Genomic DNA, 17197 nt, shown 5'->3' with positions numbered 1-17197 from the left:
TTCTGCACCGCTCATGAACACACTGTCACAATGTACAATAGCACAAGTAAACATGTTTTTTAGAGCTCATCCCCCCCCCTCCTTGGTGGCGATTTTTGAACAAACTCCTAAGACGCACGTTCGTTCATCGGAGTTCGAAGCGAGAATGGCCGCCTATGGAAGCAGAATATGCGCTCCGAAACATTGTAAAACTCGATTCCACTGCGTCTGCGGCTGATTTCATCGACGACTCGAGCAACGAGTCAGAGGATGCTGCTTCTTTTATCTGACTGATTCCGAGAAACGATGACGAAAATCAAGCCAGGACTTCGGGACGCACCACTACTTCGAGCTTCGACACCAACTGAAGCCATACCGAAACTGCAAGAAATGTTTCGACAGCAAAATGCAGCAGAAAACAAGTTTACTGCAAGACTTGCAACTTTCCCTTATGTTTCACATCGAGGAACTGCTTTGCTGCATGGCACAACCACCTGTAGGGCTTCCAGTGAAATTTTTTTTGCAGCGCAAGTAGTTTTCAAGAAAAAAAATGTTTATTGCTTCGCCCATAGTGGCTATCAGATAGCAATATATTTTTGTATATTTGTAAAATTTTCTAGCATTTCTTTTTCTTTTTAAATATAACAACCTTACTAGCTTTGTTGAATTTTATTCCACAATCATGTTTAGCAATTTATATTTTTTAATAAAATAAATATTGTTAATAAAAGTTGTATGCTCGAAAAGCAGATTCGTTCTGCTGCTTTGCTTTCATGTACCGTCACTGACCGATTTTCCAGACCCTTGCAGGACCTAAAAATAGTCCAAAAAATTGAGCAGTCTGAAAAACTCATTCACAATATATATATATAGGGGTTACAGTGGCCTAAAACAAATAATGCCCTGCCTCATACTACGCTTGGAGGCGATCAGATTTGCACAAGAGTGTCACCGCGTTAACGGAGATCCGTTAGCAGAGATTGCCATCAAAGAAACGAGCCCGTTACTTTGCACCACTTAGCTCTTGCGAAGGCACAGGAGGTGGCGCCAATCACACAAATGCGAAGCCACACAAACGAACACCAAGATGCGATGTCTCCGAGACAGGTCTGCGCTGTTGACACACCACGTGTCGACAAAAGCTGCCGAAAATTAAAAAGAAAAACTGAGTGGGGGGGAGGATTGATCCTGCAGATATTGTGACAGTACTGACCGAAAAATGTATGAAAAAAGCAAGAGTGCCGTCCCCTGGCGCATTTTGTCAACTAAGGAAGAGCGGGCATGACCTCCAAGACCGAAGAATGGTGCACACGGGACTCCCAATCTTGGAGGCTATAGAGCAGGCCACTGGAAGCCAAGCCAGCAGAAACTCCAACATGCCAGCCTCCAAGATCGGGTAGCATGGCTCGGAACCAGTGATTTAGTCTGGAAAATCGAACTTTGGGACAAAAAATCGGTCGCGATAACGCATTATCTCTATGGGAACCCTGACGGCGCATTTATTAGTTTGGAATATCCATCAAGTCCGAATTTTTGGAGTGCGAAATATCGATCAGCTACTGTATTGCACAAAATTTTTGAGTGCAATAGTTTCTCCAGAAAAAAACATTTAATTAAACCTAGAAAAAGACTGCCATTTTCCCCATGGTAGGGAAGGAGTTAAGGTATATTGTAAAACCGTGCAAATTCACGAATATGGATGGTAAAGCTAGTACTGAACATGACCTATAATGTGGGTAATTAAGGTAGTTATAGAAAAAGTAGCCACCCCAAAATAAAAACATACAATCAAAACCAGTGCACAATGAAACTAGACTGCACCCTTCCTCCAAGGGTGACGAAATTCTCGATCTTGATGATATGAATCTCACGGGGTCACGAAAAATATTTGTATTAGCCGAAATTCGTATCATCGAAACACAATTAAAGCTAGCTAAATTAAAGAGTCGGAGGTGAACTCACTCAGGCACACGCACGTAAAAAGCATTTACAGCATAGACCACTTATAACCGTTTATAGTGTAGAACTGACTACAACGCAGCCTTATCCGACTCCCGTTTACCCTCCAATAGAACTCCATGTATACGCATAGCGCTTACAGTGCAGCCGCGTGAGACGAAATACTTGTTATAATGCGGCTTCCGCGGGAAAATCTCGCCGACAAGGGTGGTAGCGAGCACGCTTCTCAACGAGGTGTGCCCACCGATGGGAGAGATCAACGAGGGCTATGCGGAGGAGGAGCATGAGACGTGGAGCACCAGTCCAAGGGCAAAAAAATCGTCGCTGCACGCCGAATGTGCGAGTGCAAGCGCACCTTTCGCGCGGGGGACGCGCGCCTTCACGGAGAGTGAACGCACAGCCAAGAGCAAACGTGACTTCCATCGCACAAAAGGCCATGGGGGTATGGGAGGGAGGGAGGGGGGGGGGGGGGGGCGACGCTGTGCTGCGGCCCCAAATGCGTATCTTGCAACTGGGCGCAAAGGGTAACTGGCGACGCAATCTTCCACGTGAAAGGAGCAAAGCGGGAAGGCAGCGCGGGAGGTAGGGAGGGAGGGGGGGGGGGGCGGCTTCTACTCTGCCAACAAATGCGTTCTTGTACTTTGCGCCTGTGCCGGTTGTCCGTGTTATCACGCGCACCGTATCTTAAAAGCGATCTCCACACGGCTCTGACCTTTGTATGCGCTGTGCTTACGCCGCTCAGTTTCCGTTGAAGCGATAGACTGCACGAACCTTCGCTCACTGCGGCGGCCGCGCTTCCCCACGCAAGTACAAAAGCAAGAAAAGCACCACCGCTTCAAACTCTTCACGCCCAGTCGTGGCCTCTGCGCTGTCCGGCGCCGCGTCCGCGCCTCCGCACCAAAAGGGAAAGGCAGAAAGAGCGTGACTGCGCGCTGTTCTCTTTCGCGGCCGTCGGTGGGACGGCGTTTATTTGTATCAACCGACGCGGGTCGAAAATCGATTCGTAACAACCGTTCTCTAGCACGTTGCGAAGTAATGGAGCTCGGCCAGGACCACAGAAAAATTCGTATCATCCGGAATTTGTATTGCACGTGATCGTATGATCGAGATTCCACTGTATAGTGAAGTATTTAGCTTTTTATAACTTGTCAATAAAACACCATGTATTTAAATTTCAATATAATGAAATTCACAGCCGCCGAAAGGAATAACAACAATAGACAGTTGCACACTTGTGGGAATCGTGTCTCATGAGAGCCGCACGAGTGGCAGACGTCGCGTCGGGCACAAATGCCAGCAGGTTTGGGAATGGGGGGAATCCTTCCTTACACAAGCAGCACATGGGAATCGCAAACATTGTCAGTGCCACTGGGCAAGTCACATCAAGATACCTCTGACATTGATAGAGTCTCTCTGGTCACCAAGAAGCAGCGAGTGGGGAAGGCTCCGGTGCCGCTTTCCACCACGTGGTTAGTCAAACACTTTTTTTTTGCCATGGCAGTCGCTGTCGCCACCTGTATTCCCAGCTGGCCAAGTCGGAAGCCCCCTCTTTTTTTACCCAACAACTTCTCTTTGAGGTATTCATCAGTGATGTAAACTATAGGTAGCTGGCCCGCTCGAAGTGTTAGTTGTAATCGTAATAAATGCTTTCCGAGTAATACGTGGTTGTCGACCATTGTTTCCTCAAGCTTGTACCGCGGTTGATGGTCAGGCCTCTGCCAACCGTGGTGCTTGGTGTGCCGAAGCGTAGTGCTGTCGCACCCCCTTATCCCTACAGCGTCCCGAACCACGCACGTATACAGTGCGCAAAACAATGCGTATGCAGTGAACCACGCACCCACGAACCAGCAATAATTGGCCAGACACAAAAGTTTAGAGAAGGACTGCTCATTGGCATACGCGCGCGCGAGCTTCACGCGAGCTTCAGAAACTGCTGTAGGGAACTCACTCGTTTGTTCGGAGCCCTCTTAGAAAATGCACCCTTGTGGGCACATGAAAACGCTAAGCAGAGCCTGCAGCGGCCACTACGTAGCTCCTAGAAAGCTTTGGCAGTACGCATGCGCACTGCTGCCTCCAAAGGCTCTCTGCATACGCAGAGCTGTCACCGGATACCTTTTAACTGTCTCAAAAATGGTAACTTCCTCAAACAAAGATGACCGAATTACAAGCAGCTGCTTGCGAACGCAGCTCACAAATCACGCCACCAAGAGCGACTAGAGAACCAAAGCAGAATCATGTGTCAATAAAGCAGGGGTGTGCGAATACTTGAATATTGAATTTCGAATCGAATAACGAGTGTTCGAATAATTCTATTTGCAAATCAAATATTGAATATTCAAATTCTCACATAATATATTTTTTAAATATCAATGCCTTCGGTGAATGACCCTACCGTGGGCGGTGCCTTGACACGCACAACTTTTCCACGGCGCGATATCTTTATTGGTACAAGGTTCAACCAGGTCGACCAGAGCGGCTGAAATGATTAACGCAACGCACCGAAAGGCATGCTGATCACATCGAATATGCAACATCAATGTTCATGCACACATATTCGTGCGCTTTGGTGCTTTCTACTCGAACCCGAGCAAACAGACTAACTTGGTGTGAGCAGTCGCAGTAGTTGCCGGTTGTTCGACCGCGAACTTGTACACCGCTTCAACGGCCGTCAATCTAACCTGTATGCATGCTCACGCAACCAATCACTAATGAGTCATCCATAGGAACATTAGCGGCAACCTTCCCACAATGGTTTGTGGCCCATTATCCTATCGCCTGGTGGCGAATTTTCGTCACGGCCACACCATTAGCCACACTGTCTTGCTCGTTAGACCTAATCGGAGCTGCGTCGTCAGGTGTTGGCAAATAAAGTTACGGTTACTGAATTAATGCAGATCTATTCACATCAGTCCCACAACCCTCAGAAAGCCGACAAACTGCCTTGCGCAACGAAAGCAATTGCACTGAATGACCGTGGCATGTTCACGGCAACCATCTTGCTGAAATACCGTACGCACGGTTCGTGCAGGTATCCAAGGAAAGAATTCAAGGATATTCCAGGACTTTCCAGGACCTGTCACACGTTTTTCAAGAACTCAAAGTGGCATCCAAAGTAGGATTTCTCTACTCTAACATTTACAAAAATGACTAGTTCTATTGCACTTACAATAAATAAATGTATATCACAATTGTAATAAAAATGTCTAGCCTTAATAACTTCTCAAGATCACAACACAAAATGAACGTTTACAACAGCGGCTGAGATTTCTCCAGTATAGGCTGGGTTAATGTCCAGCCTTGATCCACCTTGCAAGTTCACAACAATAAAAAAAAAAGTTCACAAAGCACAATAAATGCTCCCAACAGCTACTCTGACTTCTCCAATATTAACTGGGCAAGTTTACCGAACATTTCCAAAGCATTCAGTGTAGTCCTGCTACACATCCATTATAACAAATAGATTTATATTGCAATATTGTAAAACGGGTCTTATCTTGATCATTTCTCGAGTCCGCAAGAGTAAAAGTTAACACAACGAACACTCACAACAGCTGCTCAGGCCTCTGCAGTATTAGCTGGATTGGTTCATCAAACATTTTCAAAACATTCAACATACCACATTTACCGGTGTATAAGACGTTTTTTGCAGAATTTTTCGTCGGTGCGTCTTGTATAGAACGGTGCAACTTATGTCTGTTTTTAACAGCGAAGCTGTTTAAGCCAGCCGTAATTTGTGATTCGTATCAAGAAACTATGAAGAAATAAAAGAAACTTGCTTGCCGAGGCAGGATTCAAGCCCGCACATCCCCGTCCCCAAGGCGAGCGTCGTAACCGCTAGGCTACACAGTCTTTTTTAGAAGCAAAGCATCTTATGGTCGGGGCTATGTCACTCCCTCTATCCATCTGCCGTGCGGCGTCCACACCCCTACTACGCATGCGCATCCTCCTCTCCTTGTCTCATCTCCTCTCGGCATTCATGCGCATCCTCCTCCCCCTCCTCGCCTCTCCTCTCCGGATAGCGCAACGAATGGCAACACCTGCAGCTCCGCGCGTGATAATGCGAAGCAGCTTAGGTTAGAGGCGCGACAGTAGGCACTCCAGAGGCACCGGCAACAGTCACCAACGCAGCGCGCGTTCGGTGCGAACGCGGGCAAAACGCCGACGGCGTCGACAACAGTTCTGCGCGTTCCTGGTGCTGCTGCACGTCCAAGTTCATACAGCTGATAAAACTACCTTGAGTCAACCCCATGGCTGCTTCGCATACTACTCAGGGTTCCCCTACGGGCAGATGATGTAATTAGTGCAATTTTTTTTCCTAGGCTATACAGCCACGCTTGCAGAGCATGCATTTATGTGAGCCATATGATTGCGTTCGAGCGTCGTCGCTTTCGTCCACAGCTTGCGCGTTCGCACGCTTGTGCTCTGCGAGGTGAAGAGGTTTTGCGCGCTATGAGAAAGAGAGAGAGAGACGCATCCACGGAGCGGGTCCGCTGGAACGCGTTGTCGGCATAGCAACGCAGTATCGGTGTTGCAAGCTGCGCTATACAACGCGCAGTGATGGCCGTAAGTTCGAGACGCACGAAAAGAAATTATCATCACCATGAGTGATGAGAGTGATCACCATGAGATGAAAAGTTCGTACGCACTTCCGGAAAATACTGGGCTACGATCGCCCAGCTTCGCTGTTTCAAGCGTTGCGCAGTCGAGTACAAGGTTAAGTGTTCCTTTATTTTTTGGAAAAGCTACCGTCAAAATCGGATCCTATGTTATGGCCACGTGAAATTCGCTGGTTGACTTAATTTCTACGAGTTCTGTGCGCCTATCAAGGTGCCAGGTTCTCGTGACCAAGTTCTCGAGCGCCGTGCGAGAAGGATGGAGCAGCAACGCAAGCGGCGGTAGGCCAACCGCAAGTCAATCGACCCCGAAGTCGGCGCATTTGCAGATCGTTATCAAGATACGGCGCACACCGCCGTGCAAACTACGCAGTTGCTACGAGAGTCGCGCAGATTGGCCTTAATGAGCTGACGATAACCCACAAGAATGACCTGCTGTAAAGACGGAAAAACCTTCCCGTTTTCTGGAAGAAAACTGGAAAGCAATACTTTCTAAGGAATAGAAGACTGCCATTAAACCCAGTATGGCCCACTACAGTGGAACCCCGATTACATGACTTTGAGGGGACCACGCATAACTGTCATATAATGCGGGCGTCAAATAATCGAAAAACTAAGAATCTAGGCAATGACACAGTATTGCCCCCCCCCCCCCCCCCCCAAAATGGGTTCATACCGCCAGAATAAGCCCGCGGCACGAACCTTCACTGCTCAAAGAAAGGTCGATTAAATTATTAAAAAATTTCCGAATTTATTCAGTTGTAACACGGACTTTTTTCACAAGTTTCGTTGCTTGAACTCAACCCTCACGTTACTTTTGAATAATGGCAAAATTGACCATTTCAAAACAAATATACTAAATCCTGCGATCTTTAGCGTTAAGTTTGCAACCTGAAACCTTACGTCTTGATCCAATCCATAGAGAAGTCGACCGAAGTCAGAACTTGTTTTTGGTTGGAATGGACGCTGTATTCGCTGTGCTTGTGACTGGTTACGATGCTACAATACCTGACGGTCTTTTGCGATTCCAACCGTTTATTCGCGACGTTAGGGAAACACAGTGCATTCGGTATGACAGCCACTTCTAGAGACAAGCAATTTTCAGTGGTGCCACTCACGAACTGAGATTAGGAGCAATTTTTGGAGCAGCAAAATATTAATTTTGGAGCAGTTGGGAGCATCCAGATACAGATGTCAAAGCACTTTGGAGCTAATAAATGCCACATGCTGGACACATCCTAGGCTATTTCAAACACTTAAAATTGACAAGCGTTATTCCAGAAAGTATTTGCTTGCTGTAAAACAATGGTGATCTGCCTCTGCATACATGAGTTTCCCTTTAATTTAAATGAAGACAACAAACCTGTTCCCAAAGCGTGCTGTAATTAGTTCAAGATGAGTGAAGCTGTTGCGTTTTACACCGTATGATTTGTTCATTGACAGCTGACACTTCGTTTATGTTTTCAGCAAGGCTCTAGCATCAGTCAGAAACACCTGGCCAGACTCAATGTCATCAATGCTTTTCTGAGCCAGGTTAGCCTTGATGAGCCCCTCGTAACGCTCCGTCATTGCTTCAGACGACACCAGGTATTTTTCAACCGTTTTTCATCATAAAGCTGAAGCCTCTATCTGTTCAGCAACTGGCCGATTCACAACTGGCGTCGACCGATTATTTCGACACCAGCAATTCAAACAAGCTTGATTATTCGGACTACTTTAAGGCACCATGACTGGCCCATAAATATAAAGTATAAATATGACCGAAATTTCGGACACCTTAAGGTACGCCATCCTATATAATTTGAACTCCGCCTGCACGATTGCGTGCTAATTTGACCGCCGAGTTGAGAGGAAATAATATTTTGGCGTTGATACATCGCTGGCATCGCCGCAGCATGGTGGTCGGCCATGTTGCAGACACCTCCTCGAAACCGAAACTAGTGAAGCCTAGTTAATCCAGCAGTGACCGCGTGCAACCGTGAGGCAAGCGAACTCCGGCAAGCCATGTAGGAGTGCATTCAGGTTGGCTCCGCGCGTCCAGCGTTTATTCATTGACGTGTTAACTAGCAACACGGTCACGGCGACTTAAGTTGTTTAAGCGGCGCCGACTACACCCTCGAAGTCTCCGCCGACGAGGACAATGACTGTCTCGTATCAAAAAAAAAAAAAAAAAAGAAACGCCATCATTCGGTTATAATAGCGCGGTCGACTCCTGCGCGGCGATTTTGTAGCGATGCAGTCAGCTCGATACTACCGCCCTTATCACCCACCGTTCACTGCCGGCTGATAGTATATAACGCAGGCGAAGCGCCACTCTTATACCACTGACGAAGCGCAAGGAGAGGCAGCGGAAAAGGCAATCGCGGTCCTGTTGCCAAAGATTGAAGATTCGGTGCATGCATTAATTGTACTTTCGTCTATTTGTGGCGACAACATAACAATGATAGAGATACGGACTGACCAGATCGTAGGCAAGCTTACGTGCGCTCAGATCAGCATTGACAAACTTAGGCTTTATTTTTGAACGATCCCTTTCCGGGATGCTTTCATTTTCTCGACATTTCGCGCGACTAGCACTGGGCACGCCGACGGACGATAGCGTTCCTGGGACACTACCATGTATGCCGACGCTGACGCTAGTGCCGCGAAATCCCGCGAAAGTGAACGTACCCCTGGAAGTGGTCAACCGAAAATAAGGTATTTTTTAACCACTGGAGGAATAAATTCAGTCCTTTTCTGGCGAATATGGATATTTCCAACTCCCAATTATTTGGACTTTCAGGCGGTCCCCATCGAGCCCGAATTATCGGTCGCCGATGTATAGATAAAGTGAAGTTCGACTTATGAAGCTGCTTTAGTAATGCACGCTATGCACGTCAGCGGGCCACTGCGGCCACACACGTAATGCACAGTCGCTAATTTTGGCGCACTTCGGCGCAAAATCGTGCATTTTTATCAGGATGGCGCAGGAAATATCCTATGGCGCAATTTGGCGCATTTGCCGCAGGAGTGGGAGCACTGAATTTTGATGACCAAAGAGTTTGGAAAGTCCGCCGCGGCTCAAAGTCTCGACGTCACAATTTGCGGATGGCGGGACCAGCGGCAGGCCCTCTATGAAAAGGCTCTGGAATTTGAAGTGGCCTCATACTGACCCCGAATGAAATGGTTGTGTGGTCTTTTATGAAGTACTTAAATCTCGGAACAAGCTCAACGGCATGGAAGATGACTTGATTCTCGGGTGATCGCTCCTGGAGATGGTTTCGCTTTCGTGAGGCTCTGCGTTTGTCCCAGCACGGAACCCCTTTTAAGTTTATGGTCGACAGCTCTCTTGGCGCTTTCGGTGAGCTCAGTGCCAAGTCACGCAAAATTTCGCGAATGTGAAACATCTACGAAAGTCATTGTCCAAGAATACCGCTTAAGGAATGCTCAGTCTCCTCTTCAGACGACAATGATAAGTGAAGAGAACTACAGTAAAACCTCAATAATTCGAAGGCCGCCGGACGACGAAAATTCTTCGAATTAAGCGGATTTTCAAATGATCTGAAATGAAGAAAGAAGTACACGAGCAAGTACTTGCCGCAAAATCACTTTCATTTTACATGTCCGAGAAAGATTACTTGAAGCAATCACTGATGCGGGATTGCTTGGATTACTTTGCCGCTTCAAGTGCCATGTTCTCCAGCTGGCTCACATCACATAGCATATAAATATCACCCCCGCTGCACTCTGCAAAGTTGCGGACAATGTTCACAACTAAACCGGGCGTGCGGGTGCTTGACTCCAAAAATTCGGACTTGCTGAGTATTCCCGACTTTCATGCATTTTCATAACCGATTTTTGGGACTAATTAAGCCCCAAAGTTCGATTTTCCAGACTAAATCGCTTGTTCCAAGCCCTGCTACCTGATCTTGGAGGCCATCATGTTGTATTTTCCGCTGGCCCGCTCTATAGCCTCCAAGATTAGGAAGTGTGAGCGCGTGCCATCCTCTAGTCTCTGAGGTTATGCCGGCTTTTACTTGGCTGACAAAACGCTCCAGAAGACGGCAGTTTCTCTTTTTTTTTTCTTCTTTTTGCGGTCAGCACTAGCGTCATAATCATTTCTTGTGGGATCTATGTTTTTTTCAAAAGTTTCAGTTGCTATTTTGAACGTGGTGCGTACACTGAGCAGGTGTCTCGGAGGCGCGTGGCTTGGTGATCGGCGCCACCTCCTGTGCCTTCGCGACAGCCACGTGGTGTGAAGCTCATTCCTTCGATCTCCATGGCGAACGCCGTTGGCAGAGATTGCCAACGCAGTGATGTTCTTGTCGAATGTACAAGGAGACAATATGACTTGCGCAAATCCAAGCAAGTCTGATCCCCGCAAAGGGTAGTATGAGGCAGGGCATAATTAAATATTTTTAAGCTGCATTAAGCGGGTTAATAAATTTTATTTTTTTTATTCACCTGAACGAGTTTCTCGGACCATTTTTCAGTCTCCACGAGCTCCGGAAAATCAGTCAGCGACTGCAAGGAGCACCCTATCCTGAGTCGCAAGTTGCTGCCGGCTGGAAACTATGAATTAACCGGAGAGAATAGTGCAGGCTATTCAAATTATCCGGTAGAATTTGCACTGAAAATCATGGGACTGCTCAAATTCTCCGAATTAAGGTACGAGGCCAAGTGCTGGGAAAAAATTTAAAAAAAAAACTATAAACAATACAAATTATTATACCCGTGCCACACGGGCAAAGTAAAGTGCACTTTGAGCGAGTGCACTTCAGCGCGCTGAGTGTCACTTTGGCGGTGCGCTGCTACACGAGACAGAAAAGTGTTCTTTCAAATTGATGGCCATGGCGACCGGGAGTCAGACGGGAAAGCATGTATTTACTAATATAAAAATGTGTGCACATAAACAGTTTATTATTGTTAGAAACAACATTTACAATCCACCTTTATAAGCGCCGGCAACGACGGGAACTTGACCAGCAACAGCCAAACTACTCGATCCGCCAAACAACTGCGCAGTTACAGTGGCTAGAAAGCGCAGTCATTATTCGGCGTGGTCGTGAACAGCCAGAGAGCGAGAGTTTTTTTGCTGTTCTTGTTTTTTTTTGCGGTGTGGCACATTTTATTATCTTCTAACGTTAGCAATTTAAAACAATATTATTAAAGTTACTCCTGACTCTTTTTTCAATATCACTTTATGTATTTTGTAAGCATTGCTAGCGAGGCTACACACTTCGCCGCCGCGAAGCGAGTTCGCCGAACACACTCACCGGCGAGTGCACTCTGCAGTGAGTGTCACTAAGCGTTCCCGTGTAGCAGCCTGCGAATGACACTAACCGCGAAGTGCACTCGCTCAAAGTGCACTTTACTTTGCCCGTGTGGCACGGGTATTAGTCTACATCATAAAGCACACTTTTATAGGCCCATGTGAGCCTTTTAAAGTATGTACAGTCGAACCTCGATATATCGAACACGGATATATCGAATTATTGCCTATATCGAACGGTTCCTATATCACGCGGGAAATCGCATGCATTTTAAATTTTTTATTTCGAACGATGTTTGACGCATAATGGATATATCGAACTCGGCCACCCCAGACCGTCCGCGCTCCGTTGACAGGCGGCGAGCTTTCCCGCAACACTTTCGAAACTAGCGGCAGCGCGGTGGGCGTTTACGACCACTGCACACATCGATGGCGCCGAGAGCGCCACTTGAACGTAGCGGCGTGCGCACGCCGCATCCTTGCAGCGTCGACGGGTCGACGCACTGCACTTGTTGGACTAGCTCCTCCCCGTCGTCGCATCCCTGGTCGCATCGATCGTTGCGCTCGTAGCCTCGTTGTGTTCGTGTGTGTGGAGTTAGGCCTGTCGCACGTCGTGGTGTGTGTAACGATGGCTGCAAACGCTAAGAAACGGACGACTCTGACTTTTGCTGCTAAACTAGAAGCAATCCAGCGCGTCGAGAATGGCGAGAAGAAGTCGAGCGTCGCAGAAGCGTTTGGCATACCAAGGAGCACATTGAGTACGACAGCACTGGTACAACAGCAGAGCGGACAGATGTGGAGATCGTCGCCAAAGTTACTGCTGAGCAGCCAAATAAAAACGCTGCCGAGATGGATCCCGCAAGCGCTGATGATGCCCCGCTCCCTACATCAGCTGAGGTCATAGCTGCTCTGGCCCTTGTGGCGGCGGCGGCGCGATTGAAGGCACCGGCCTATCACTTGTGGATCGCCTGGATAAGCTTTCTTGCCGAGGCAGGATTGGAACCTGCGTACTGCCGATCCCAAAACGAGCGTCGTAACCACTAGGCTATACTGCCACACCTGCAGAGCATGCATTTATGCGAACCATACGATTGCATTCGAGCGTCGCTGTCTTGGTCCACAGCTGGCGCATTCGTACACTCGTGCTCTATACGAGGTGAAGACGTTTTACACGCTTTGAGAGCGAGAGAGACAGCTTCACGGAGTGGGTCTCCTGAAACACAGTGTTGGCATTGGAACGCAGTGTCAGTGTTGCAAGCTGCGCTATGCAATGTGCAGTGACGGCCGTAAGTCCGAGACGTGCGAAAAGAAATTATTATCATCATAAGTAATTATCATCATAAGATGCGCTACAATCACCCAGCTTCGCTGTTTCAAGTTGTGCAATGAACCAAAATTAGTGAGATCAGATGAATCCTCGAAGCATAGTGAAGAAATAACCTAAAAAATGTGTGCTTCCATTGGGTGCCCCTTGGTGTAAAAGGCAGCCATACCAAACTTGTGGCACAATTTTACTTGTTGGTGTTTATTGCACACACAATAATGTGAGAAACACTTGTGCCAAGTTTCACTAAAAAAAAATTTATTAGGAAAAAGTTATGATTGTTTACGTTTGAAGAAATTCCAAAAGAATAGGTTCTGAGAAAATCAATAAAACATTTCAAAGTGCAGCGCTTACATAAGATGATCAGGAGAGCTAGAATCCCCATATTTGTAGCCAGTTCCGTCTTGGGTCTTGTTCTTGTCTTATTTTGCTTGTGTGGCACCTCGACTATTTTTCTAGCTTGATTTGCTGAATTAGAGGTACGGTATTACAGGTATTTGCAGCGAGTGTCCAGGTTCGTCGCGCACTCCGACTTCCTTGTACTGATTGCCAGCTAACTCATTTTGTGCGTCTTTGCGCTCTAAAGTTTCCCATTCTGTGGCTGCCAGTAAGAAAAAGTAAGCGACAGAGAGTAAACACATCCACCAAACAATTCACTGCTTCTTAGCGCGCGACGCCTTCAGAACGTAAATAACACGTGCAAAACATTGCACGTCCACCTAGTGAGGAGTTTATTATTTTAATTGATACTAAAGTGTTGAAAATGCTATTAGGGCATTAATTACATTTTGGTACGTGATACGGTCGTTGAATAACCAGCAAAGAAGTGCAAACCAGGGCATTTTTTTCTGTTGCTCAGAAAACTGGTACTTTCAGTTTGTTTTGTAGACGCCAGGAGAGTTTAAATTCTTTTTTATGCATCTTTTGAAAGAAACTGTGCATGAAGAAACATTTTTTAGCAAAACGACAGCGAATAAATTCCTCATCTAACAAAGTAGCACAAAAAAAATGACATATTGAAAAAATTTGCTTCACACCTGAACCGAAATTTCGAATTACCCAATTTGAATTATCGAGATTTTACTGTAGTTTCCGAATTGCAATTCCTTGAATAAAGGTTGCATTTATTTTTCCGTTCATCTCGCGTTACTTTTGCGGCTTTGTTTTTTGTTTTTAATTATTTTGCGACTAGAAAGTCGCTCCTCGCGTTACATTCGGGTATATACGGCATTGCACACCCGTTATCTGCCTGCAGCAGTGTGCTCATGTGCCAGCCTGCGTCTATTAGGTTTTTTCTTTTCCGGGACGGTACCAGAGGGGCCTCGTACACTAACGCGCACCCGTTTTCAGTGACCAGGGGAAAAAAAAACAAGAAAAAAAAACAAAAAAAAAAAAAACAAGAATTCCTTTACACTACCGCGCACTTTATGCTTTCATACAGAAATACAGCTTTCTCTCATTTGGGAAAACACAGATTTACTCCCGATGCACTAAAGTTACAATTAATAAATAAAAGTCGCAGTTTCTCCTGAAAGGCAAAGCATCGATTGCAATAGCAGTTTTATCGGCCGTATAAGCTTGCCAACATTCGCATACTAACTAAATTAACAAGCATGGTGTCACGCGCGCACGAGCAAACATGAACACATCTCGTTCGTAGACCGCGGAAACTCGCTGTCAGAATGCTGGAGTGACGAAGTGCGGCGTGTGAATGGACCTTCGTCCTAGCACACCTCTCGCTTCAACGCGATTTATAAGCGGCGAAAACGCAGCACGGCGGATGCTCCCTGTCGCAGATCGCTTTCACGGTAGGGCCAAGGCGATCTTATCGCCGAATACGTCCTGCCGTTCGATCCACTGAAACCCTTCCGCGTTGCTTTGCTGGCAAAAATCCTCTCCTCCTGTTTGCGCCCGTGTCCCGCATGCAAGTTTCGGAATCTCCGAACACCCATGATGCGGCCCGATTTCCGCCCGTCTCCTCGCACATGATCACTTTCCTTTTAAATGCGGCATCATGATGAACTCTGCACTTTATGCTGATAGAGCAAACGCAGAAAACGGAAAGACAGATGGTAGACTAATGCCTAAGCACACGTACTGCAGCACACTGAGGAAGCTATGGCAGCCAGGCTCGAAACGCGTATGAGCTGACAATTTTTAAATGCCGATGGCTGTATGGTAACGCCCCCCGCCCCCCCAGATTTAGGATCGCACTCAATTCTAACGCGCACGTAATTTTTCGACCTGCTTTTTCGAGAAAAAAAGAAGTGCGTGTTAGATTCGAGTAAATACGGTAATCAAGGTTTTTAATGCATTATTTCTATGGGGTTCTGCTGGCACCAAACCAATTCGTCGTAAAATACAAGTCGTCGCATGACAGGGGGACGTATAGTCGAGGTTCCACTGTATAAACAGAAAACCCCAATGGTACTTAGTACAATTTTGCCATTTATTCAGCTTTAGAGAGAAAAATCACTTGGCTCTATTTGATACACATTCTGTCAATAAAGAATGTTTTCCAGACCTTTATATATGAACTGATTTGTTATCAGTGCTGACATACTAATTCGGTGTTCCCTTTAATAAGAGTTGAGCATACATCTCGACTCACAGGAACCGAAGTTGCCGATAGCTAGCAAGAGTCTTGTTAAGTAGAGTGATTAGCCTCCTGAGCATGTGCAGCACTGTTTTTTTTTTTGCACAAAATACGAAAGCATAAAAGTTTGGCTTCAATTTTCTGATACAGTGGAATCGTGATGATACGATTCTGCATAATACGTTTTTCGGGATAATACGTTTTTTTTTTTTCTTTTCCCAGCCAATAGGTGCAATGTATTTTTAAATTGTTGATATGATCGCGTTCTCACCTGAAATTGGATAATACAGTCGAAACCAGACATATTGAACCCACATATAACAAATTATTGTGTATATAGAACGGCTGTAAAATCCCCTTGAAAATTTCTGTATGAGATCTTTAATATATATATCGAATTACCTAGATATTGAACTTTTCTGTGATCCCCTTCAGATTCGATATATCCGTGTTAGACTGTACGACTGCAAACTGGTATTTTTGAAATTTGTAGCTTTATAATTAAGTACTAGATTAAATTACATTCCAACGACCCATGAACGTGTTAAGGGCCGGCTACATTAGCAAAAAATGCACACTGCGCGCGAAAAAAGCTGCCGCGAAGCAGTTTGTTCGTGCTGCAGGAGGCATCGCTCTTGGACCAATTTAAATTGTGGCGCGCCATGGCGGCAAACAAGCTGCGGGCGAGGAAGACCAATGAGAGCTGCCCTTTCAGTGACGTACACGTGGGAAACTGGTGTCATGCAGACCTGCCCGACCACTATTTTCATACTCACGTATAGTGCTAACTGGAACACTTGTTTCGAAGTACTGTCTGCTCACATCAACTTTCGCTCACGCTTGTTTAGGTTCGCTTTTCAGGCGAGAGTTTATGCGGTTACGTGACTAAAGTGCTTGTCCTCCCCAGACAGTCATATCACTCATGTCGCATCGCTTTTCGGTGTTCGTGTTTTTCTCGCTCCCCGTACTACCGCCTTCATCTCGGAATGATGTTGCTCCGCATAATGCATGTGTTATGCACAGCAGGGCCGGTATTTTGTAGCGATGCCTTTAAAGTTATACTGCCTTTTCACGCTTATCGCGCTTTGTCAGTGGTCAGAGCGACGGTTCGCTCGAGTTATCAACGTTGATATCGTGAGCGGACCGTCGCTCTGACCACTGACAAAGCGCGATAAGCGCAAAAAGGCATTATTACTTTAAAGGCATTGCTACAAAATACCGGCCCAGTATCACTCGATACCACAAGAAACTTTCCTATAGAGTTTGTCACCAAGTAAGCCTGTTTTCTTACTTTTTAGAGCTGGCTTTAAGGGGGGAAGTGGGTATTCTGACCTTCATTTAAGACCCCCTTTACCAAATTTAATGAAACTACATAGTCTTGTTCAGTTTTTTATGCTGATTCCAAATACGCAATTTTTTAAAATATGCCAATTAGTTCTAAAGCTAATTAAAATTAATTAACACTTTACGGGAAC

At 46.2% G+C, this 17197-nt stretch overlaps 1 protein-coding gene across 2 annotated transcripts in view; it reads right to left on the bottom strand.

The window, feature by feature from the left end:
- The window catches only part of LOC119449392 (CCR4-NOT transcription complex subunit 7), a 66893-nt gene that overhangs the window by 26536 nt on the left and 23160 nt on the right, over positions 1–17197 (bottom strand). The window lies entirely within an intron of this gene.

This window comes from Dermacentor silvarum, chromosome 4 (genome assembly GCF_013339745.2).
Source record: "Dermacentor silvarum isolate Dsil-2018 chromosome 4, BIME_Dsil_1.4, whole genome shotgun sequence".
NCBI classification, from domain to species: domain Eukaryota; kingdom Metazoa; phylum Arthropoda; class Arachnida; order Ixodida; family Ixodidae; genus Dermacentor; species Dermacentor silvarum.
This window is presented reverse-complemented; position numbering and strand designations above follow the sequence as displayed.